This window comes from Aedes aegypti, chromosome 3 (assembly GCF_002204515.2).
Source record: "Aedes aegypti strain LVP_AGWG chromosome 3, AaegL5.0 Primary Assembly, whole genome shotgun sequence".
Lineage (NCBI taxonomy): Eukaryota > Metazoa > Arthropoda > Insecta > Diptera > Culicidae > Aedes > Aedes aegypti.
In genome coordinates, this window is record NC_035109.1 from 190,342,563 (window position 1) to 190,368,407 (window position 25,845).

Genomic DNA, 25,845 nt, shown 5'->3' on the forward strand with positions numbered 1-25,845 from the left:
TATGCATTTTGATAACAATCAATTGCTTGCAACTCATAATAAATTACACGTGTGGCGCAAACTACATAATTGTATTAATTTATTACAAACTACAACGCCCCGACACTCCATTCATGAATTGTAGGCCCTGCCTCACAGTTCCAATACGTGGCGAGCGTTGGTCTGCATGTTACGGAAATAAATTTTTATTTGGTGCGACAATACTGGCGACCGACCATTTGACAACATGGGAAGCACGTTTTCTGACTCAATGAAAAGCGTAGCATATTTAAATGCTGTTATGTTTCATTAGGGCCCCGTAATGTCCCTTTGAAAGTGTGCCGACCAGTAGACCGGAGAGGGTAAATTCAATTTGTGAAGCAATATTTTAAACACAGGTGACAAGCTTTCCTTTATGTCTCTGTTACGTTCGCCAAACGATGGCAATATCGGCCTTTCGACTGCTGACCAGCTGTTCTGCCCTGCGAACGACCTACTCTGGAACTGGAAAACGCTGGAGTCACGCTTTTTATTCGTCTTTTGTGGACAAAAAACAAGTCTCAGCAAGGTAACATTAGTCTTCTCTTGCTGCAAACCATCCCGCTCCGTTTGTGGCTAGATTCGAGAATGAAAGCTTCACCGCAAATTGCATAATCCACATCATGCTTCAGCAGAACCGCATTTCATAAACAATAGAGCACCACCAAGGTAACATTTTACAACCGTCCAAAGAGTGCCCTTTTCGCTTTGAAATGTGGTACGGAGTTGGTAAAATTTGCCAAGTATGGCATATCTTTCATCTTTCTCCCGTATACCTATCTGGCCCAATAATCTCATGTTCATTATTTTAGAAAGGTTAAATGAAGACAATCGAGGAAATACGAATGAAGGAATTTGAGCTTATTACCAGATAGAACAAACCAGGAAACACTATCAAATGCAATGAGCAATGCATCATAGATGTTTTTTTTGTCTTATAATCAGTTCAAACATTATGTTTTATTACATTTTTTATTTCTTTATTAGTATCATTTCAAACATTTCATTTTTTTCTTATATTAAGGTGTTTTGTCATCCTAATTTGGTAAACTTAATTGAACCTTTATTAACATTTTGTGGAACACAACCTGTTTTATGTGTTTGTATTATCGGGATGCATTCATCATTCATGCGAGCCCAAAGTCAAATTTGATTGAAATTTTCAATATCAAAATATTATTTCCCATCCGTTTTTCAATGAATTTCAGTTGAATTTTCAGGGCCAATGACAATTTTTTTTTTTTTCAAGTTTTTGGAACCGCGGTCATCGATTAGAATTTCTAATTTGTATTCATCGCGGGGAGTACTGAAGTAATCCCACTTGAAGAATCAGTAACCACTTTAATTTCGAGTCCATGGCTTGCGACAAATCAACTTCATGATTTAGCAAACCAAGTCTAAATGGTTCGATCGTTTTTGGATGACTTTGCCACATGCTATTTTGTTCCAAATACCGGTTCACTGGTGAAAGTGGTCATTATATTGGCGAGTCTGAAACCTGGCTTTCGACGTATCACTTTTCATGAATTTTCAAATTAAATCTAAAGGTGGTTCAGATGTATTTGAATGACTTGACCACATGTCGGATTGTTCCGAATTCCCGGTTTCCTGGGAGAAATGGCCACTAAATTGTCGGTTCTGAAACTTAGCTGGCAACATCAAACTTCATGAATTTGCAAATCAAGTCAAAAAAAGAATAGTTCAATAGGTTTTGGATGACCTGGCCACATACTGGGTTATTCCGGATAACTGGTTCTTCGGTGCAAGTGGCAAATATGTTGGCGGTTCTAAAACTTAATTTGTGATGATTTTGCAAACCAAGTCCAGAAAAATGTCAAATCGTGTGAAGATTTGTGTCGTGAATTTTGAATTGAATATTTACTCCGCTGAATAACCTTGAATTCGCCGATGAGTTTCTGTGAAGCCTGCAGCTGAAAGAGTCGATATATGAATTTATTACATCTTATAAACTCTCTAACTTACTCATCTACTCTTTATTTCACTAACTCATACATTTTCTCATTATCACACAAACAAAAAACTTTGCATTCCATCTCAAACTATAAAATCGTATTTCTTCAATTCTCCACACGTGGCTCCGTTCGGCAGATGTCACTTGAGCCTTCATTAGGTACCTTAAAAAAAATTAGACAACGGACACACGGAACATCCAGTGGACCAGTGAAGAATTTTTCGTTTGACGAAAAGTTTTCTCCGACTGGGGCGGGAATCGAACCCACACTCCGTAGCACAATACGCCTAAACGACTGACGCCGCTAACCACACGGCTATGAAACCCACTTAACATAGTCTTGAGGATATACATCCTCTACATTCGGTACAATCTATACATAAGAACGGTCATCTACAGTAGTATGCTTAGCACATAATTGGTCACTACTTTCAGTGGGACTGTTATGCGTTTCTACGCATCAAAAACCCCGTATTTCTAGACATAACAGTCCCACTATGAATTTCGTAGCTAAATTTACATTTTTCCTTTAACACAAACTCTTAACTCTAGTGAACACGCTATGCTTTGTACTATTCTAAAGATTTTAATTTAATTCACCACACACCTGGTCAATACGAGGCCTGAATGTGTTAAAATCTTTGAACGCGTTTTTCTCGATTCCATATTTTGGAACATGGGACAATTATGCGTATAACGGCAGTACATATGAATTATGTTTCGGCATAATTACTTTATTCAATGTCCTTTCCTTCGCTGAAAGCCCGCACCTTTCCCTTAAGACCCCTCATTACATTTTGTGCAATGGTGGAGCCAACCTTTTTGGTCACTTTCATCCATGCTTTCTTCAATTCCAGCTCGTTTTTAAACACCTTGGACGATTTTCGAACTTAGGTCTTCATTATAGCCCAAAATCTTTCCACCGGACGAATTTCTGGTGAATTAGGGTGGTTGGCGGTTTTTGGTATAAAAACAACATTATTGTCTCTGTACCAATCCAACGTCGATCGCGCGTAATAGCATGATGCCAGATCCGGCCAAAATAATGTCTTGCCTCCATGAGACCGCAGGAAGGGCAACAGACGCTTCTGGAGGCACTCTGTGGGATCAATTTCGCTGTTGATGGTACCCGTTGTAATGTACCCAGAGCAGGGAGTGTTTGGCGAATTTAACCATTTTTTTTCTTCCCTATATCTTCCGGAACATCATACCGTAATTTGACAACGTAGAACTCCAGCCCTGGTATCTGCTTTGCGTCTGCCTCGATGTAGGTTTCGTCGTCTATAACCACACATTTCGGTTTCGTTAACCACTCTCGATACCGCTTCCTTGCGCGGGATTTGGCCGTTGTGTTTTGTTGATCACGCCGGTTCGGTGTCTTCTGGAACTTGAATACACGAACCAAGCGGGACACTCGGCCTTCAGAGCCGCGTCGTGAATCGAAAGGTTCAGATTACGTTTAAAATAATCCAACACCTTCCGGGCCTTCACAGGGTCAGCTGTCTTCGATTTTCTTCCACTTCCAACCCGCCGCTCGGTCGTCTTCTTCTTCTTCTTCTTCTTGGCATTACGTCCCCACTGAGACAGAGCCTGCTTCTCAGCTTATGTTCTTATGAGCACTTCCACAGTTATTAACTGAGAGCTTTCTTTGCCTAAGTTGCCATTTTCGCATTCGTATATCGTTTATCAGGTACGATGATACTTTATGCCCAGGGAAGTCAAGGAAATTTCCATTACGAAAAGATCCTGGACCAACCGGGAATCGAACCCAAACACCTTCAGTATGGGTATGCTTTGTAGCCGTGGACTCTAACCACACGACTAAGGAAGGCCTTCGCTCTGTCGTCTGGGACTCCTTAAAAGGTTTTATCACCCGAGAGACAATTGTATGATTGATTTCCAGTTGTCGTCCGATCTATCTCATGCTCGCAGTCGGATTTTCCATGACGGCAAAATTCTCCGGCGATTTTCTTTTTATTTCGATGCCATCTCAATAATCGCTGAACCGATTGTTATGAAATTGTGCACATGTATGATTAATACACTACAATCTAGTTATACCCAGATTTTAATCAATTTTTACCCACGGACAAAAAAGTTACACACGGATACAAATGGTGCATTTTTTTTCGAGTACAATCCTTAGTACCTGAGACGAGACTCGCGAAGACGGTCTTCTTTTTCTGTGATTGCTGTGTTTTTTCTTATTCCAATTTGTGTTTATACCAAACATGCGCAAGCCGTTCAAACCCTCACATGAGCCTCTCAGCAAAAAATGATTGCGTTTGCACCACACCAAGCCATAAATAGCCTTTTGAGTGAAATTTCATACCAGCAAACGTAGCAGACATTAGAAATAACTAATCTTGTGTTTAGATTCATCAGCTACTTTGGAAAAAACTGCTTCGCCGACTGTGGTTTTTAATAACAGTTTAATTTGAATACAATACTTTTCACTTTTCAGCCAGAAAAACGGTGGGCTGCATTTGACGTTTCGTGACAGCGGAATCTGGGCTGCATATGACGTTGATATTTTTCCTCTTCGCGAGTCTCTCTCAGCTTAGTACTATACCAGGGAGGGAGCTTCAGAATAATTTTCAAAATTTTATTCCTCAGCAGAGCTGGTGTTACAATAGCCAGTTCATATTGGTACAACATACAACATGGCTGGCCTGAAAAATTGTTTAGAGATCAAAAGCTTGTTCTTAAGACAAAGTTTTAATTTTCTGTTAATTAGCGGATAGAGGGGTAATCCAACGTGACAAGTAGACAAGAATGGACCAAATAAATAGCTTTTAGTTTATGTGGGAATATTATAAGTTAAGTTTTAGAAGCATTAAGAGAAAAAATCTTCCACTTTTGCAAGTATGAATAAATAATATCCAAACTTTTTGCAATCTACTAGGCCTGTATCATCAGCAAAGATTTTTAACATCCCTGAGGTAACTTAATTGAGGTAACTTAATTGATTCAATCATATTTGCAGAATCGTAAGCAGGCCGTTTTTTCTAATGGTATTTTATCAAGTTTTCTTAATGTCAGCTCGGGCGTTCCGCAAGGATCTGTTCTAGGTCCTATCTTGTTCAGTTTATACATAAATGATCTACCATCTGTTATTAAGTATTGTTCTATACATTTATTCGCTGATGATGTTCAGTTGTATTTTGATTGTAAAAAATATGATGCAGAGACTATTGCATGTTTCATTAATGAAGATCTTGAATCTATCAGGAAATGGTCTGAACTGAACTCTCTTAAACTGAATGCTCGAAAAACCAATGCTCTTTTAATAAATCGTGGAAATAGCTGTGAATGTCCAAAACTTCAAATAGGTTCTGACCCCGTAAGATTTGTTGATAGTGCAACCAGTTTAGGGTACACTGTTGAAACTTCTTTCAAATGGGACAAATACGTTTTAGGTCAGTGCGGTAAAATGTATGGTGTTTTACGATCTCTTTATTCAAAGGCCAATCTGTTCAGCTTCGATATGAAATTGAAATTGTTCAAAACTTTCATTTTACCATATTTTATATCTTGTGATTTTTTGTTCTTCAGTGTAACGTCTAGAACTCAAGAAAAACTTAGAGTAGCGCTTAATTCATGTGTTCGTTTTGTATATGGTTTAAAACGTCTGGACCATGTTTTTCACCTTCAACAAACACTTTTGGACAACTCCTTTCATGGTTTTTACAAGGCACGTATTAGTATCATAGTCCATAAGTTAATTCTTACCAAAAATCCTAGATATTTGCACACAAAATTGAGATCCTTAAGAAGTAATAGAAGCAGAAATTTTTCCATTCCAGTTCATTATACGTCACAATATTCAGGTACATTTTTCGTGAAGGGTGTCGGTCTATGGAATGCTCTGCCGAATTTCTTAAAGGAAATAAATTCAATCATAGTGTTTAAGAAGCAATGCAAAGTACACTTTAATTAGTTTTTGTATATTTTTTTTTCTGTAATATGTAAAAGTAAAAGTGATTGTTACCATGACACACTCCATAATAACTACTTTATGACAATTATAAGATTAATATCTTACGCTGCTTGTGAAAAATGCAATAAATAAATAAATAAATAAATAAATAAATAACTCAGGTAAGTCAGATGTTGCTTCGATTTGATGTTTGGAAAATTTGTCTAAAGTATCGAATTTATTGCTCATTTCGATGCAATTATTAACATTAACTATTTCACCCTTAGAAGCACGCGCGCATTCCGGAGAAACGTCCTTTCTTACATTTTTGACACGTTCAGTGACAGTTTTAGATCCAGGTTTTTTGGAAGGAAGTTGTATAGTATTGCGCACTGAAAGATTTACACATGCATGTTTCTTATGAATGATGTTGCATCGCATTCGTACAAACTAAATGTGAATTCTGCCTACTTTGATCAAGCCCTTCACATAACTTTACTATAAGCGATTCTCAAAGACAACCCAAGTAGGTATATGCCATTCTGAAGTGGGTTACTAGATCTGCACACCAATCATGTAATTTATTCTAATCACGGTTGGATGAGTAGACATCGTCGCCATTATCGAGCCCATTGAAAATTCTATCGCGGGTAGAATACTGAGTATCAGTATAGTGAAATTCTTTAACTTTAAATTGAACCACTCAAAAGAAGGGCTAAATCATTTTACATACCGTAATTTGTATGTAGCCCTCAATAGACACCGAAACAGTGATGAAATTTTCGAGAATTGATATTCATACGAGTACCCATGTCAAGCAAACACCGCGCAAGACTTGTTTTTGCTTTGAAACAAACTTGACACCAACATTCAACGCCTCTCACAAAATACCGATCAGTAACAAGATACGACGATTATTGCCATATTGCCCACCGGCATGTGCCACTTTACTGCCTACTCTAGTCAGCTACTATCCATCAGTCATCTAAGCAGGCTCTGCCAACTGTGCAACGGAAGGACAAGGGCTTTACCTATGGATCATGTTTCTATGTGCCGTGACTTTGAGATGTGATGCCTGTATGTAACTCGATGGTTACGTATTATGGGATGCCTCGTTCACGTCATATGTCATAAATAACAGCGTTAACGATCAACGCTCCGTCATCGTAATCATCGTCATCATCGAAATTTCAAAAGCAGTTTTCCTGTTCAAAACTAAAAATTATTCGATGAAAATGTGTTCACTGCGTTTCGGCTGGAGAATAGAATACAGTGAACACATTTTCCTGTAAATTTTCTTGATTTTAAACGAAAAAACTGCTTTTGAAAATTCCGAAATCAATGACGAATCCTTCCCCCTTAACGCTCGATGAAAGTTCCATATCACAAGTCTGCGTAGATGGATATGCACATATCGATGTCACAGTTAGCACATCTCCCATCTAACGGGGATGGGAAGTTTGAAAAAATGCACAAATGTAGCCCAAATGACCGTTGTTTACAAGTTGATGGGAAAGCATAGCTAACCAAACTAAAAATTAAACACTGCATTATGATTATTGTATTGTTTTGACACCAACCTTCAAAGATTCAACAAATTCCCGTTGAAGATGAAGATAGAACAGAAGAGTGGATAATCGAAGCAACCCGTTAGCTGTGTTTGTCGATGCAGTTTACCCGCTTCGCCTTATTTATACTTGATCAATATTTGCATTAACGGTTATGCATAGGCGATATGCATAGCTAGAGTGCCTTAAATGCATGAAACTGAAAAAAAATGTGTGCAGTGACATCGTAAAACTATGTTTGCTAGCGTGCACTAAACGAGTGTTGGAACAAAGATCATGAGATTCATCAACTCTTGTTTAAGAAGCGGTATGAAAATAAGCCAGACTGAAGGTTTCTGGGTTCGATTCCCGGTATGACCCAAATTAATCTTTTCTGGTTAGAAATTCTAACCTATGGGCTTAAGTTTACAGAAAAAGCCTGCATCTCGGCTTATTATCCTTGTACGAACTATGAACTGAGAACTTCCTTTGCCAATGGACCTATGCACGGGTTCATTATTTGACGTTTTAGCAGTGCACAGAAAGAAAAATCCATGTAAATTTCAACGTTAAATCATGCACATAGAGGGAATGCCAGATTTCTCGCAAATTTACATGACACATCGTGTAAAATTACATCAACATCATGTAAATTTATGCGAATTATCGCGTAATGGGTTAGAGTCCATGCTAGATTACACGATGTATAGCGGAAACTTACATGATGTTATTGTAATTTTACAGGATGTGACGCGTAAATTTGCGTGCCGTGTTATTTATTTATTTATTAATTTATTTATTTATTAGTTCAACATCAATCAACTTGATAAAACCTCGCTAACAATATATCGCTAATACGCTCGTTTTATAGTCTCCTCTCTCCATCCTCGATTGCGACCCACGCTCTCCACGTCTTAGGGCACATGGTCAATCCACCTAACTCGCTGCCGCCCACGCCTTCTTGTTCCGACTGATACTGATACCGATAAAATACTTACTAGAAACTGGGTTCGATATAAAGTTTGGCGAGCTCGTGTTTCATTCTTCGCCACCACATACCGTTCGTTTGCTCGCCGTCAAAGGGTCGTTAGCTCCCGACGTTCGAAAACCCCAAGATATTGCATTCCTTCTCTAGCAAAGTTCACGTTTCATCCCCGTAGAGGACTACCGGTCTTGAGCGTTTTGTACATCGTGTATTTGGTGCGGAGGGAAACTTTTTTGACCGCAGTTTCTTCTGGAGCTCATTGTAGGCACGACTTCCACAGATAATGCGCCTTCGTATTTCCCGACTAACGTTGTTGTCAGCCGTAAGTAAGGATCCGAGGTAGACGAACTCATCAGGTGGTTGATCAGAATCCCTATCTATCGTGACACTGCTTCCTAGACGAGATCTGTCGCGCTCAGTTCCGCCTACCAGCATGTAGGGAGTCGATGCCGGTTATGGACCCCCTGCAGAAAAACATCGAATTAACACTCAAAGCAACCTTATTCCTATGAAAGTCCACCGGGGAAACTTCGATTGCATTGTTAGTCAGCAGTTTCAGGCAAAATATTTGGCTTGGGACGCATAAATACAGATATTTGAACAGTTTTGTAAATGAAACCACACAAGAGGGTCCATAATACGCTTTTCCAGGTGGGTCCATAATAGGTACGTTGGCAGCGAGCCGGATTACACGGGAATCAAATGAACGATCTTTAATAGGAAACGTCAAATTTGTAAACATTCCTATTATGGACCCCGGGAGGGTCCATAATAGGCATTCGGACAACAGTTTTCCAAATGCATATTTCGCTGGAAAAATCTAATGATTTTGTATGTTTCATAGGAGTACATTGAACTTGTTGTTAGATTCCACAAAACGTAAATGCGTCTGAGATATCATTGCTGAACAGCATCGAGAATGAATTTCAGCTACTAAGGGATCCATTACTAGCATTGAAACCCTACTTTGTTTTCGACGCATTCACCACCAGTCCGACTCTTGTTGCTTCGCGTTTCAGGCGGGTGATCAAATATGCCACCGTTTCAAATTTTCTCCTAATAACTTCCATGTGACACATTGTCCGGATCTCGAGAAAATCGTACCTCAACTGTAAAGTCCGGCTCGCTGCATGACACCTTCAAGTGATGGACTTTTCACCTTGTCGTAGTCCTCGGCGTCGTATGCCGCTTTGAAATCGATGAACAAGTTGTGCATAGAGACCTGGTATTCACGGCATTCCTGGAGCATTTGCAGCGTGGAAAAGATCTGGTCCGTTGTCGGGCGGTGTTACCCGCTAGCTCACCGAAGCTAGGGAAGGGAGACAATTATGGGGTCGTTTACCTTATTCTCTCAACACTACATACACTGACGGTGGTACTCACCTACAGTAGGAGCTACACACGCACGTGTGTTGCGCGACACGTACCCACCAGTGTAACAAGGTGGAAAAATCGGCAAACAGTGTCGTATCTAGGTGGACTCAAAAGCTGCTCAAACTATCAATTCTGACTCAACCACAACGGGCGAGGCGAAAAGCATAGTGAAAGTGTCGAAAGAGACTAATCAAGGCTTGCTCTTTAAATGAAGGCACTGTACAAATCAACTTCTCATTCTAACAGGCTAATTTATTAGCCATAATCGGCTGAATAGTGACGTCACAACACTTTGGGGTAGGGTACTTGCGGTTTGGTACATTTTTGGCAGGGCGGCGGCTGGAGGCTCGAAGCAGCAACGGTTGGTGGCAGGTGGTGGTAGTTGATGGCGGGTTGGTGGCGACATTCGGTGATTTTCTGCGGGTTGGTGTATGGACGATGTCCAGCCGGCGGGCTAGAAGGTGATAGGCGAACTACGGAGTGAATAGACCGGTTCCACGGAAAGTTTGGCAACTGTCCCACCGTGAACTTGGTTGATGAAATCTCTCACGGACCTGGACAAAGATGCTGAAGTACGGCAGTCCAGATGGCGTCCGCAATGGAGAGGTCTCCTGAATGGCTTGGTGGCAAAGAGCAATAGCGGATTTGGCAGCACGAGTAAAGACAATGGCCAGATGACAAAGGCCAAAGGCAATGGCCGAGAACAATGACTCACGCCCGGGATCTGAGCGTGACCAATCCAAAATGGCCGGTTTCGTGCTCCGGATGGAGATTGTAGCACGTAACGTGGGCACCCTTTTCAGCGTCTGTCCGTCCTTGGCGTTTTGGGAGATGAAGATCGGTGCGCTTGAAGTGAAAGAGAGGCTCCGCCAAGCGATGCAGAAAAGAGAAAAAAGCCCGCTTACAGGACCTTTTTCTTGGCGAACTAACACTATGTGTTCTATTGTTTTATGTACACGTGGGTTTGTGCTTAACAAGAAACCTCGTTTGCTATAGGTAATAGACGACGGAAGATAATCTGGGATAGCAGTTTATAGGCAGCGTTTACGATAGTGATTGCACGATAATTTTCACACTCCAGTTTCTCGCTCATTTTGCAGATAAGGCATATAACCTTTTGCTTCCACTCCTCCGGTAGCTGTTCCGTCTCCTAGATTCTGACTACCAGCCGATGCAGACAATCGACCAACCTCAGCGGGCCCATCGTAATGAGTTCGGCTCCGATACCATCCTTGCCAGCGGCTTTGTTAGTCTTGGCATCCTTATTTTCCACTGTCCGCTGTACTGGCGTAGCCAACACCTTCGCTGTCCTGGAATTCTGTGCCTGTGTTCTCTGCGCCATTCAGGTGTACGTAGTAGTGCTGCGTCCACCTTCCGATTACCTCGCGTCCGTCCGTAGAGATGCTCTCATCCTTATCCCGTGTAGAGCTTCTGATAGAACTTCCACGTGTTTTGAGAACATTCAACCTTTTCAAGGCGGTACTTTTTGTTCCGGAACAGGCGGGCTAGCTGTTTCCGTTACAGTTTGTATCGTTCCACATTCTGCCACGTACCATGCTGCAGCTTTGCAGTCCGCGCTGCATTCTTCTCCTCCAAAACCTCCTAGCACTCCTCGTCGAACCAATCGTTTCTTGAATTCTGTTGGGACAATGCTTTCGGCAACGTTATTAATGGCTGCTTTGACTATCCTCCAGCAATCCTCAACAGATGCCTTATCGAGCCCCTTATCAAGCAACGCTGCCTCAAGATAGTCTGATACGAAGTTTTACCATTACCAGGTAGTGGTCGGAGTCAATGTTAGCGCCACGATAGGCTCTGATGTCGGTTACCTATATCGGAGAAGTGCCGACCATCGATTAAAACGTGGTAGATTTGCGATTCGTCTGCTGTGGTGATCTCCAAGTGTATCGATACAGGAGGCTGTGCTGGAAATAGGTGCAACGAATGGCCATATTTTTGGAGGCGGCGAAATCTATCAGTCGTGGGCCGTTCTCGTTTGTCAGCCGGTGGGAGCTGAACTTTCCAATCGTCGGTCTTAATTCCTTCTCCTGGCCAACTTGATCGTTCAAATCTCCTATGATGATCTTGACGTCGTGGCTGGGGCAGTGGTCGTTCGAGCTGTTGGAGCTTTATGTCCTCAAAAACGCTGTTCACTACGACATTTCTACGGTGTCTCTGCTACAACTCGTTTTACCCTGAGACGAGACTCGCGAAGACGGTCTTCTTTTTCTGTGATAATTGAGTTTTTTCTTATTCCACTTTGTGTTTATACCAATCATTGGCAAGCCGTTCAGTGCGCATCGTACCTTCGTGCTGTGCGTACACGAATTCTCTCTGCTCTTGGAAGTTTTCTTAAAAACTACCTAAAGCAATAAAACAGTACTTTTCAGTGCTACAAAAACAGTACTTTTCAGTGCTAAAATTAAAAACGGTACTTTTCAGTGCTACTAAAACAGTACTTTTCAGTACTATTTTTTCTACTATTGATCCCTTTACGATCCTTGTTTGGACCCGTGCCTTCGATTTTTCGTTGGACCCGTTGGCGAAAGCTAGCGGTGGTAATCCTACTTGGACACCGTCTTGGGAAAAAACCTTTCGAAGGTCACGTCTTCTTTCGTTTATTAATTAAACATGGTATCAACAACAAACAAAAGGAAGGGTGAATCTCTGAATTCACTACTTCCTTCCAAAAAAGTGGGTTTTAAAACTGTCACTACACGTGGCAAGAATGGAAGAAAGGACGCTTCCCCGGAATGCGAAGTTTCTTCCAAGGGTGAAATGAATAATTGTATCGAAATGAGCAATCAGTTCGATGCTCTAGACAAATTTTCCGAACACCAAATCGAAGCAGCCTCTAGCCCAGGCTCTCTGATTCAAGTGAGGAAGCAAAGAGTGCCGCCTATCGTGGTCAGTTGTTCCGAATTTGGGGGATTTAGGCAGGAGATCTTGAACTCCATTAGGGGAATCAAGGTTTCCTTCCAAATCGCAAAGAAAGGAGACTGTCGCGTTTTGCCGGAAACTCTTAAAGATCGTGAGCTTCTTCTCAAACATCTTGAAGAGAAGAAGCACAAATTTTTTACTTATGACGACAAAACTGAACGTTTGTTCAAAGTTGTCTTGAAAGGTCTCTCAAGTGACTATAAATCACCTGAAGAGATCAAAAATGGAATAAATGATTTACTTGGATTTTCCCCAGTCCAAGTAATCATTATGAAAAAGAGAACCCAATCTGGCATTGTTCGGAAAGGGCTTTCTCAAGAATTTTATTTAGTTCACTTTAACAAAAAAGAACTAAATAATATTAAAGCTTTAGAAAAAGCAAAACTTTTGTTTGATGTCCGTGTGACATGGGAACATTTCCAGAAACCTGGAGGAAATTACCAGAACCCCACTCAGTGCCGTCGGTGCCAAAAGTGGGGTCATGGTACAAAAAATTGTCGCATGGATGCTAAATGCATGATTTGCGGAGGCTCTTCTCACGCCAAAGACGTCTGTCCAGTGAAGGAAGATACCACAAAATTCATATGTTGTAATTGCGGGGCTAACCATAAGTCCAATTTTTGGAATTGTCCTTCACGCAAAAAGGTCATTGAGGCTCGTGCCAGGCAGATGAAAGATAATATCCGTTACGATAACGGTCGTTTCCGGAATTTGCCTGGTAGAGTATCGAACAATGCTCATTTTTCAGTTAACGATCGCTTGATCATGAATCATACCCATCAGGAAGATCATAATCATGCTCATTCACAAAATAATTTTATTCCGTCGGGTAGCCGTTCGAATCTTTCTATTTCGAATGTATCTACCCACGGTAAATCCTTTGCCGATATCGTAGCAGGAAATTCGAACTCCTCCCCTGTTCGATCCATGGGTACCCATTCTACTTGTTTCAAATCAAATGGAAAAAACCCTACCGCCACAGGTAACTCCGCTTCTTCGTCTACCGGAAATTCCAATGGGAAATCACATGACATGTCTGCCTCTGATTTTAATTTTCTAACTGAACAATTGAATCTAATGATTGATGCAATGTTCAAAGCCACCACTATGACTGAAGCAGTCCAAGTAGGTGTAAAATTTACAAATCAAATTGTTATTGGATTACGTTTTTCTAATGGATCCAAATAATAATTTAAATATTTTAAATTGGAATGCTCGTTCTCTGAATGGTAAAGAGGACGAGCTGTTTAATTTTCTTACGGTTAATAACGTGCATATAGCAGTTATTACCGAAACGTATTTAAAACCTGGATCTAAACTCAAAAGAGATCCTAACTTTTTTGTTTATCGTAATGATCGACTTGATGGGGCATGTGGGGGAGTTGCAATCATCATTCATAGGCGTATAAAACATCAACTGTTTTCATCATTTGAAACTAAAGTTTTTGAAACTTTAGGTGTTTCTGTTGAAACACAGTTTGGTAAATATACTTTCATAGCTGCCTATTTGCCTTTTCAATGCTCTGGGCAGCAAGTTAATTTGCTCCAAACTGACTTGCGTAAATTGACTCGCAATAAGTCAAAATTTTTTGTCATTGGTGACTTTAATGCCAAACATCGGTCATGGAATAATTCTCAAATTAATTCCAACGGCAGAATTTTATTTGATGAGTGCTCTTCAGGATATTTCTCAATTCAATACCCTGATAGCCCCACATGTTTTTCCTCTTCTAGAAATCCATCTACGATTGATTTGGTCTTAACCGACTCTAATCATCTTTGTAGCCAACTGATTACTCATGCTGATTTTGATTCTGATCATGTCCCTGTTACATTTCAAATATCCCATGAAGCGATTCTCAATCCTATCAGCTCCACTTTCAATTATTTACGAGCCGACTGGAATATATATAAAACGTATGTTGACTCCAATCTTGATGTTAACATTTCTTTAGAAACCAAACTTGATATTGACAATGCTCTTGAAACATTAACAAATTCTATTGTTGAAGCCCGGAGCATTGCAATTCCAAAATGTGAAGTAAAATTTGAATCCGTGATTATAGACGATGATCTTAAACTCTTGATCCGTCTTAAAAACGTGAGGAGAAGGCAATTTCAACGCACTCGCGATCCTGCTATGAAAATTATATGGCAGGATTTGCAGAAAGAAATCAAGAAACGTTTTGCTCAATTAAGAAACAAAAATTTTGAAAATAAAATTTCTCAATTGGACCCTGGCTCTAAGCCCTTTTGGAAATTATCGAAAATCTTGAAAAAACCTCAGAAGCCAATACCGGCATTGAAAGAGGAAAACAAATTATTACTAACTAATTGCGAAAAAGCTCAAAAACTTGCTATGCAGTTTGAAAGTGCGCACAATTTTAATTTAGGACTTACTAGTCCAATTGAAAATGAAGTTACTCAGGAGTTCGAAAATATTCTCAATCAAGAGAACGTTTTCGAAAATGCCTGGGAGACTGATTTGGAAGAAGTGAGAACTATTATTAAAAAAATCAAAAACATGAAAGCTCCTGGCGATGATGGAATTTTCTACATCCTCATCAAGAAACTTCCAGAAAGTAGCTTATCATTTCTAGTTGATATATTTAACAAATGTTTTCAATTAGCATATTTTCCTGACAAATGGAAAAATGCTAAGGTTGTTCCAATTTTAAAACCAGACAAAAATCCTGCAGAAGCTTCTAGCTATCGTCCAATCAGTTTGCTTTCCTCCATCAGTAAACTTTTTGAAAAGGTTATTTTGAACAGAATGATGGCCCACATCAACGAAAATTCAATTTTTGCCAATGAACAGTTCGGATTCCGCCATGGACATTCGACCACTCATCAACTTTTACGTGTAACAAATTTGATCCGTTCCAACAAATCTGAAGGCTATTCTACTGGTCTTGCTCTTCTAGACATAGAAAAAGCATTCGACAGTGCTTGGCATGAAGGTTTGATTGTAAAATTAAAAAACTTTAATTTTCCAACATACATTGTTAGAATAATTCAAAGTTATCTGTCAAATCGTACACTTCAGGTTAATTATCAGAACTCCAGATCTGAAAGACTTCCTGTAAGAGCTGGTGTTCCTCAAGGCAGCATTTTGGGACCAATATTATACAATATTTTCACATCTGACTTACCTGAGCTACCTCAGGGATGTCAAAAATCTTTATTTGCGGATGACACAGGCCTCTCCGCCAAAGGACGAAGCCTGCGTGTCATCTGTAGTCGATTGCAAAAAAGTTTGGATATTTTTTCTTCACACTTGCAAAAATGGAAGATTTCTCCTAATGCTTCCAAAACTCAACTAATAATATTCCCACATAAACCAAAAGCTCTTTATTTGAAACCTTCAAGTAGACATGTTGTCACGATGAGAGGGGTTCCAATAAATTGGTCAGATGAAGTTAAGTATCTAGGGCTCATGCTAGATAAGAATTTAACTTTCAAAAATCACATTGAGGGCATTCAAGCCAAATGTAATAAATATGTAAAATGTCTCTATCCCCTTATTAATAGAAAATCAAAACTTTGTCTTAAGAACAAGCTGTTGATATTCAAACAAATTTTCAGGCCAGCCATGTTGTATGCTGTACCAATATGGACTAGCTGTTGTAATACCAGGAAGAAAGCTCTGCAGAGAATTCAAAATAAAATTTTGAAAATGATTCTGAGGCTTCCTCCCTGGTATAGTACCAATGAGTTACATAGAATATCCAATGTTGAAACATTGGAACAAATGTCAAATAAAATAATTAATAATTTCAGGCAAAAATCGTTACAATCTTCTATTGCCACGATTAATGCGTTATATGTTTAGGTTAAGTTAGGTTAAGTATATTAAAAACATTTTTTTTTTCTCTTATAAGCAGGTGAAATCAACTCACCTGTAAAAAAAAAACTGAACTGCTACGGCAAATGAAATGTAATATGTTGTTGTTAATTAAATCTTAAATTTGTTTTACCAAATTAGGATGATAGTGAAATGTAATGTTTGGAATGATACTAATAAAAAAAAAAAAAAAAAAAAAAAAAAAAAAAAAAAAAAAAAAAAAAAAAAAAAAAAAAAAAAAAAAATGGCAAGCCGTTCAAAGTCTCACATGAACCTCTCAGCAAAAAATTATTGCGGTTGCATCACAACGAATCATAAAAAGCTTTCTGAGTGAAATTTTATGCCAGCAAACTTAGCAGGCATTAGAAATAACTAATCTTGTGTTTAGATTTATCAGCTACTTTGAAAAAAAAAATGCTCTGTCGACTGAGGTTTTTAATAACAGTTTATTGTGAATACAATACTTTTCACTTTTGCAGCCATTAAAACGGCGGGCTGCATTGGATGTTTCGTGAGAGCGGAATCTGGGCTGCATATGACGTTGATATTTTTCCTCTTCGCGAGTCTCTCTCAGGTTTTACGCAATTGTTTGTTGAATCTCGCCAGGGTTTTGGACAACTTTCTGTGCGACGACACATTCTATCCTTAGCCTAGCTTCACGCCAGAGCCCTGCAAAATTTCTACTCGACGCTCATGTGCTCATTCACTATTCTTAACTGATCTGTGACGACTCGTTCTAAGCTTGGGCCAGCATCACGGCGCTTGCTGACTATGCTTCGTTGTTCTTTGACAAAGTGTTACTTTTTTAGCTCTTTAGGTTGACCTGTTGGATGCCGAGTACGGTCCAGAGATTCCGGTTGGAGGTTGACTTCCTGTTCATTAGCGCTCCGAAAACCCAGAACGTGTGGTTTATCACGATCGGTGATATTCGGCGTAGTCTCCGACGGTGAAGCTAGTCTACTCCGGTGGAGACATCCCCGACTTAGGAATATCTCACAACCGATGCTTACGCTACGCGTTTCATCTTGCTCCAAGACTGGCCGGGAGACTGTCAAAGTCGGTCCAGTAATTCCGGGTATAGGATGGCTTCCGGTTAACTGGCGCTCCGACAACTGAAGGCGTTAATACTCTACTTACTAGCTCATATCGAATGGTTTCTAAAAAGGTCGTGTGCCTCATATTCGGAATGACGTCCATCGGGCTCATCATCAAGAAAGGTGTTCAATGCTTCAACCAAAGTACCGGAGAAATCACGCAATGCGTGAAAAGCGATAACTCTAGGAGGTTGACAGCAGGAATGGGATAACTCCACTAAAGGTAGATGGACCCATCGTCTAATACCAAATGTGTCAGATTGGTATAAGAGAAACCATGGAGAAGTGAACTTCCACCTGACGCAGTTTCTGTTAGTATATGAATGCTATAGGCAGTACCTGCATAGGTTCGGGCACTCAGAATCTCGCGTGCCCGAATTGTGCTGGTGTGGTGAAAAAGCGGAGCATGTCGTGTTCGATTACCGCGTTTCATTGTGGTTAAAGATCGCATGCTCGCTTCATATAGAGGGAACACGTCCCCGGATGTACTGTAGATTTACATGCGTAAGAAGTGAAGATTGATCAATACCTGTTCATAGTAATTATAGGAAATAAACTTCATAAAATTGAGATTGAATCGTTTGGAAGAAATGCATTGTGCACAATCTGGGTCATCTAAATGCAAATGATCAGTGCACATTTTTACGCTAGTAAAGAAAGAAGGATAAGTTATGAGCTCAACTTATTACCACCAAAGCTAACCTTTTCCTGTTGCAACATATTCAAAAGTTAAAATTTATGTAGGTTAATCGTTTCTTAGTAGATATGTAAGCAACAACCCTTGTTTCCCTATAACTTACTACGAACGTATTTGGAGTAAATGTGTCGTCCTTCCATGTTCTCAAAGGTTCTATAAATGCTCCATTTAGAATACAACAGAACAAAAACAGTTATGATATGTTCCAGAACGACTGTTCATGTTTTGTGGCTGCTGATAATACTTGACCTGCTAGCACAGCACTTGTCTCTATTATGACGAGTTTTGTTATAAAATCTGGGTCAGCCGGTTTCTTTTCATCGTTCCTTGTCTGTGGGGGTGGCATGTGAGAAGCCGTCGTTCCAATGAAGCTCGTCATTTCCCGGTAGCCCCTTTGAAGCCTTTTCGCATGGCACCTCACTACAGTCTAATATGGATACTCGAAGGAAGTACGGTGGAAGGAGAAGCTTGTATATACGATGCTAGCTTTCTGGTTTATATTCAACTCCCACGGCGACACACGGAACATGTCCTCTCTGCAGAAATTGTGTAGGAATAGAGTACCGTAATGACACACATTCCGCATTGTTGACAAGCTCCACCATGAAAAATATTATCATGACAGCCACATTTTAATCCGAGTAAGGTCACAACCGAGGTTGCTAACTTTTTAGTCAGAACAAAGTTCAAAATATGGATTTTGCTCCACATTGCTCATTTTGTTCAAGACCAGATTCTGACTGTCCTAACAAAATTCGAGCGCATTCTGTGAAAACTGAGTTTTCCATTTATCATTATATTTTGCCTATAGGGGTCATTCAAATATGACGTCCATCAATTAGGGGAGGCCCCCTTCGGTCTATGAAAGTGTGACAGTACGTGTATAAGGTATTGGAAAAAGCGTGACAGAGGGGGACGGGGGGTCTAGAAATCCCGAAAAAACGATGGACGTCATATTTGAATCGTCCCATGCGCTCTTAGAGTTATTATATTGTTGATACTTTAAAATACATTTAAGATTATCAGTTAAGCCTATAACTCTGTTGAAACCCCTAAGTAGATTCAATTGATAAACTTTTGCTATACAAATTAAGCTGCTCTGCAGGCATCACAGGATGTATGCAGTAAATCATAGTAGCCAAGATCTGTGCATGCTATCTTTTGCGCCGTATGTAACAATGTTGCCTGCTGAGATGGTAAATGAGCACTGTTGAAAATTTTCAGTTTGAATGTAAATCAATAACCAATTACAACTGATTTAAATACAAAGTTGTACAACAAGCAGATCAACACAATAGTAATACCTAAAGGATAGTCAAATTTCACCCTAATGGTATTATCTCCGACAAAACGCAGCCAGATGTCCGCAAATTGATCCAGCACGGTATAAAACTTGAGAAGGCGACAAGATGCAGCAACACTCTGTGATGCGAAGCTTTGCACTACGTGCGGAAAAGGATTACCGTAATAAAAACTTCCTATGTAGGTAGTGTACCTAGTACAGTACGTAATGGAACGATGAAGCTTTTGTACTTTTTCATTCCCCACCCTTGCTTTTGTGCTGAAGATAAGCACTTCTAGAGTAATTTGATTTATGGATAATGGTTTCTTGCGTTTGCGAGAGGTATGGCTTATTAGCAGTGAAGATGGCTTATCGTGGAAGTAATATTTCAGTGAAATCATCGGATTGTAGTACTATGAGTATTGAACCAAGTAAAAAGTGGGACTGATGTTCTAACCGTTGTCCTACGATCAATCCTCAGTTTAATTCATAATTTTATTGTGGTATGCAACTGACCACTATGTTTACAAACTATTTGAAAGTAATAAAATGAAAACCGAATCAAGTACTATACCATTTAACTCCACTAGAGTTTGTATCCTTTGACAGACACGGGTTTTTCGACCTCAACTGTAAGGCCGACTTCAGTGTCGTGTACTTGACTCGAGTAATTTAAAAGTTTCGAAATATACTTATACTTTATATTCCATTTACAAAAAAATATAGTTTTGTTTGATCCATTCAAAATAATTATGGAAATGTATCAAATGGCCTTCGACTAACAGACAGACCCACGGGGCATCTGTAGAAATCCGCAATGCACCGTCCGACTTGGCTCCCCAGTTAAATGTACAAAATTTAAATAGTTTTAGTTTGGCGTGTCAAAATTTCATTAAAATCCGTTGAAAATTTAAGACATTGGACGATACAGCTCGTCTAATCTCTTCATTTTTCATCGGATTTTAAAGAAATTTAAAGCTACGTGACATCGAAATCTAGTTTGGGATTGCCCTTCGCGCTAACTCAATACCCTGATAGCCCTTGCTTTTTTTTTCTTCTAGAAACCCTTCGACGATTGATTTGATCTTAACTGACTAGGGGGAGATCCCCCAGTGCCGGACAGCACCCAATACCGGACAAATCCGAAACATTGAGAAATCATGCTCCAATCAAGATGGTGTATTAGTAGAAAAGAAAGCTATTATGTAGAATAATGATTGCGTAGAATAACACATCCTTGAAATATGCATGCCTTTTTAAAAAAGTAGAAAAGTTTGAAAATCTTTAAAAAATTGACGTATCCACTTAATTTTGAGCCAATTTAGTAAATATTTTGAATATGAAAAAATACTTTGGATCCCGCAAGCATGATCGAACATAATCCTTATTTGATAGTATGAATGTATTTTGTACCTTAATTGAACTAAATATGGACAAATTACAATTTTGGTTAAGCACCTCCTGTCCCTCAGTTTCGGACAGCTTGATTTGTTATATGATATCTTTGTAATTATTGCATCAGTGTCTCAGAATACTTCATTTTTCATGGGTTCCGTCGATCATGGTATCAAATATGCAATAAAATGAAGAATAATGAACATTCAGAACAACATCGTAAAATGTGCTATTTTTCATCATATATGAAAGAGGTTTTTGATAGGCATCTTGCAAACTAAGAAAAACTCAAATTATTCTTGTAAATGTAGCAAATGCATTGAATTGGTAATTATAAACTATTCCTATAGTGTACACATTCGATGATGTTCAAAATTACAGAATTCGAGGCATTTCCAGATCTTGTCCGGTTTTGGGTGCCATCTTTCGAGATCGATCAATTTGGTACTAAAACTCATCATCAAAATGCAATACTAAATTCATATTTATATTTTCAAATTCATTTTTGTACACTATAAAAATGATACTATTTATCATAAATGGGTAGCACGAGCCCATAAAATCAATATTTTTCGAATTATGAATTTAGTGGCTTAAGTGTCCGGTACTGGGGGATCTCCCCCTATAGTTACTGAAGCTCCTTCAATCTAAAATAAAATATTCGTCGATCATGTCTGTATATTAGAATATTTCTTGAACCTCGAATTATTTTGTGAAACATAAACCTATACATCTTGAGAGTTGTTCAGTTGGTTATAATCTATCATTATTTTAGAGTTGTTTTGAAAAACAATTTTTATGCTTACTGTTGTCGCCTGGTGATAAAATTTTGAACAATAATAGTCCTTACCTTACTGAACAACATTGCCGAAGACGTCATCTTTCTAAGTGGTGAGTTCCATGCTTACTAACACCATTATATATGTTTTCATAATTCAAAAATATCCTCAAAACAAAAGATTTATTAACACTTACGCCACCAAGTTGAGAAATTTTGAATCTCAGAACTTGTAACTGGGGTCCAGATAGCCGTAGGGATGGAACGATGAAGCTTTTGTACTTTTTCATTCCCCACCCTTGCTTTTGTGCTGAAGATAAGCACTTCTAGGGTAATTTGATTTATGGATAATGGTTTCTTGCGTTTGCGAGAGGTATGGCATATTAGCAGTGAAGATGGCTTATCGTGGAAGTAATATTTCAGTGAAATCATCGGATTGTAGTACTATGAGTATTGAACCAAGTAAAAAGTGGGACTGATGTTCTAACCGTTGTCCTACGATCAATCCTCAGTTTAATTCATAATTTTATTGTGGTATGCAACTGACCACTATGTTTACAAACTATTTGAAAGTAATAAAATGAGAACCGAATCAAGTACTATACCATTTAACTCCACTAGAGTTTGTATCCTTTGACAGACACGGGTTTTTCGACCTCAACTGTAAGGCCGACTTCAGTGTCGTGTACTTGACTCGAGTAATTTAAAAGTTTCGAAATATACTTATACTTTATATTCCATTTACAAAAAAAATATAGTTTTGTTTGATCCATTCAAAATAATTATGGAAATGTATCAAATGGCCTTCGACTAACAGACAGACCCACGGGGCATCTGTAGAAATCCGCAATGCACCGTCCGACTTGGCTCCCCAGTTAAATGTACAAAATTTAAATAGTTTTAGTTTGGCGTGTCAAAATTTCATTAAAATCCGTTGAAAATTTAAGACATTGGACGATACAGCTCGTCTAATCTCTTCATTTTTCATCGGATTTTAAAGAAATTTAAAGCTACGTGACATCGAAATCTAGTTTGGGATTGCCCTTCGCGCTAACTCAATACCCTGATAGCCCTTGCTTTTTTTTTCTTCTAGAAACCCTTCGACGATTGATTTGATCTTAACTGACTATAGTTACTGAAGCTCCTTCAATCTAAAATAAAATATTCGTCGATCATGTCTGTATATTAGAATATTTCTTGAACCTCGAATTATTTTGTGAAACATAAACCTATACATCTTGAGAGTTGTTCAGTTGGTTATAATCTATCATTATTTTAGAGTTGTTTTGAAAAACAATTTTTATGCTTACTGTTGTCGCCTGGTGATAAAATTTTGAACAATAATAGTCCTTACCTTACTGAACAACATTGCCGAAGACGTCATCTTTCTAAGTGGTGAGTTCCATGCTTACTAACACCATTATATATGTTTTCATAATTCAAAAATATCCTCAAAACAAAAGATTTATTAACACTTACGCCACCAAGTTGAGAAATTTTGAATCTCAGAACTTGTAACTGGGGTCCAGATAGCCGTAGGGGTAAACGCGCAGCCATTCAGCATGACCAAGCTGAGGGTCGTGGGTTCAAACCCCACGGTCGAGGATCTTTTCGGATTGGAAATTTTCTCGACTTCCCAGGGCATAGAGTATCTTCGTACCTGCCACACGATATACACATGCAAAAAATGGGCATTGGCATAGTAAGCTCTCAGTGAAAAACTGTGGAAGTGCTCATAAAAACACTAATCTGAGAAGCATGCTCTGTCCCAGTGGGGACGTAACGCCAGAAAGTAGAAGAAGAACTTGTATAAAGGTATCCATTGAGCTACTGAACAACTTTGCCAAAGATGCAATCAACTCTGGATCGTATTCTAGGCCTACGAAAATCATGCAATATTTATACAACATATGGTTGAAAGCGTTACAGGAATATAACACACCGCTTTCTAAAACCTACTTAAAGAACCCGTTCTGAACATCTATATAAATAAAAATGGAATGATGTTTGTATGTCACGAAATGGCTTGAAAACGGGCAATCGGATTTTGAAAATTCTTCCATAGTTATGTTCCTGAGGTGTTCCGACGTGTTTGTAGATATAAAAAGTAAAGGATATTTAACGGGAAAGTTGAAAAAACTAGAGTGAACGGAACTTCCATTTTGCACGGGATGTTTCATGGCGTTTTTCAACAGCCTACTTGATGGCAAGACGAAGTTTGCCGGGACCACTAGTTATGTATATATTTCCAAGGATTTTCATGAACATGAAGTGGCCGTCTGATTTTTTAGACTTTCTAGGATTTCAAAATGTTCAATTGAAAGCAATTTTCAATCTGGGTAAACTCGTAGAAAAAAATCATGCTTCCTTAATAATCAGGGTCTTGAGATAAAATAATTGTCATGAACCGGAAGTCGCCATCTTGTTTTCTAGGCACCAACTAGGTTTCCAAAAAGTTCAGTTGGCAGCAATTTGCAACCTGAACAAACTTGTCGAAGAAATCGTCCTTCCAAATGATCAGAATCTTGAGATACAGGCATATCTGTTTACTTTGTACATTGTTTGTATGCTCACTAGCGCTGTTGAATTCCTAAAAAAATAAACTCACCAAGGGGTAGTCCTTGAACTAGGTAGGGTAAGTGATCAATTAGTTGTGGGTGTTCCTATAGCTGCGGTAGTGCTATTTTCATTCATTTGGCAGCCATTTTGATTTTCGATTCAGCTGCCTTTTTGATTTTGCAGCTTATAATTTCAAAGTGATAAAACTCAGTCATCTTAAGTAGTATTGATTCAGAAAAAAAATACTACTTCGCTCACATGCCGTAAGTATGCTGATACTTTTTCAGCAATGTCAGTGCAAAACCAAGTGATTTTCTAATTCGCAATTGTGTGACGAATTAGCCACAATCATCAATGCCCAGTACAAACTTTAATGACGGCCTACTTCGCCTTAACATGTACATCAAACTGCACTTTAGGCGGTTAAATGCAGTTCAATCGTACTTAGTACCTCCACTATTGGTACATTTACCCTAACAACTTTGCTGAAGACACCGTTCTTCTGTCTAGTGAAAACCACAAGAATATTTAACATTGAAGTGAAACTAATACAGTCAACTCACCACAGCTCGATGTTCTATAACTCGATATACTCTATAACTCGATGGATTTTTCAGTCCCTTCAAATTTCAATACATCGTACTCTCCATAAGTCGATATTTCTATAACACGATATCTCCACTAGTCGATGTCACATGAGAAGAAAATGTCTCTCCATAACTCAATATCAATTTTAAAATCTTTTTTTTTTTTTTTGGGGAAACATGGTCTAATTCTTGTTTGGAGATGAAAAAATACTTGCAAGTTGTAATAAAAGTTGAAAAACATGAAAACAAAAAAAATGTCAGTAAAAACAATGTGATTTTTCGAACATTTCGAAAAAAAATATCAAATAATAGTTTGTAAAGTACAATCAACAAAATAATATTACTTTCTATCAAAGGTGATCATTTACGTTTTAGAAACACACAAAATTTGTTCTTTCGATTTTGTGATTCTTTGTTTCGATACATTCTATAAAATTATGTCTATAAGTCGATGGTAATTGAATGATAATCTCAGCATGGTTTAGATTTTGTTATCAATAATAACAAATTATCCTTACGTTCCATCAAAATGTGGTCTTCGGCAAAGTTGTAGCTGGGAAGATTTCACATGAGAAGAGTTTGTTCGCTTTTGCATAGATTTTTATTACGAGCAGTTAGAGGACTGAACACAAAGGTTTGCCTTTTTCATAGTAATTTCCATACAAACTTCAAATGGCGTGTGCACAACCAAATTTCTTCTAAATCACTTCAAATGTTGGGAGAATGATTTTTATTATAATTGTCACCGTTTAAGCAAAGGGGAGCAAAAATTTCAAAATTTTCATCAGTCTAATGGACATTCTACCACTTATTCACTTTTAGGTGTAACAAATTTAATTCGTACCAACAAATCA

The 25,845-nt window shown here is 38.8% G+C and overlaps 1 protein-coding gene across 1 annotated transcript in view; it reads right to left on the reverse strand.

Moving 5' to 3' along the window:
• Positions 1–25,845, reverse strand: part of LOC5574166 (ras-associated and pleckstrin homology domains-containing protein 1) — a 280,277-nt gene that overhangs the window by 233,398 nt on the left and 21,034 nt on the right. The window lies entirely within an intron of this gene.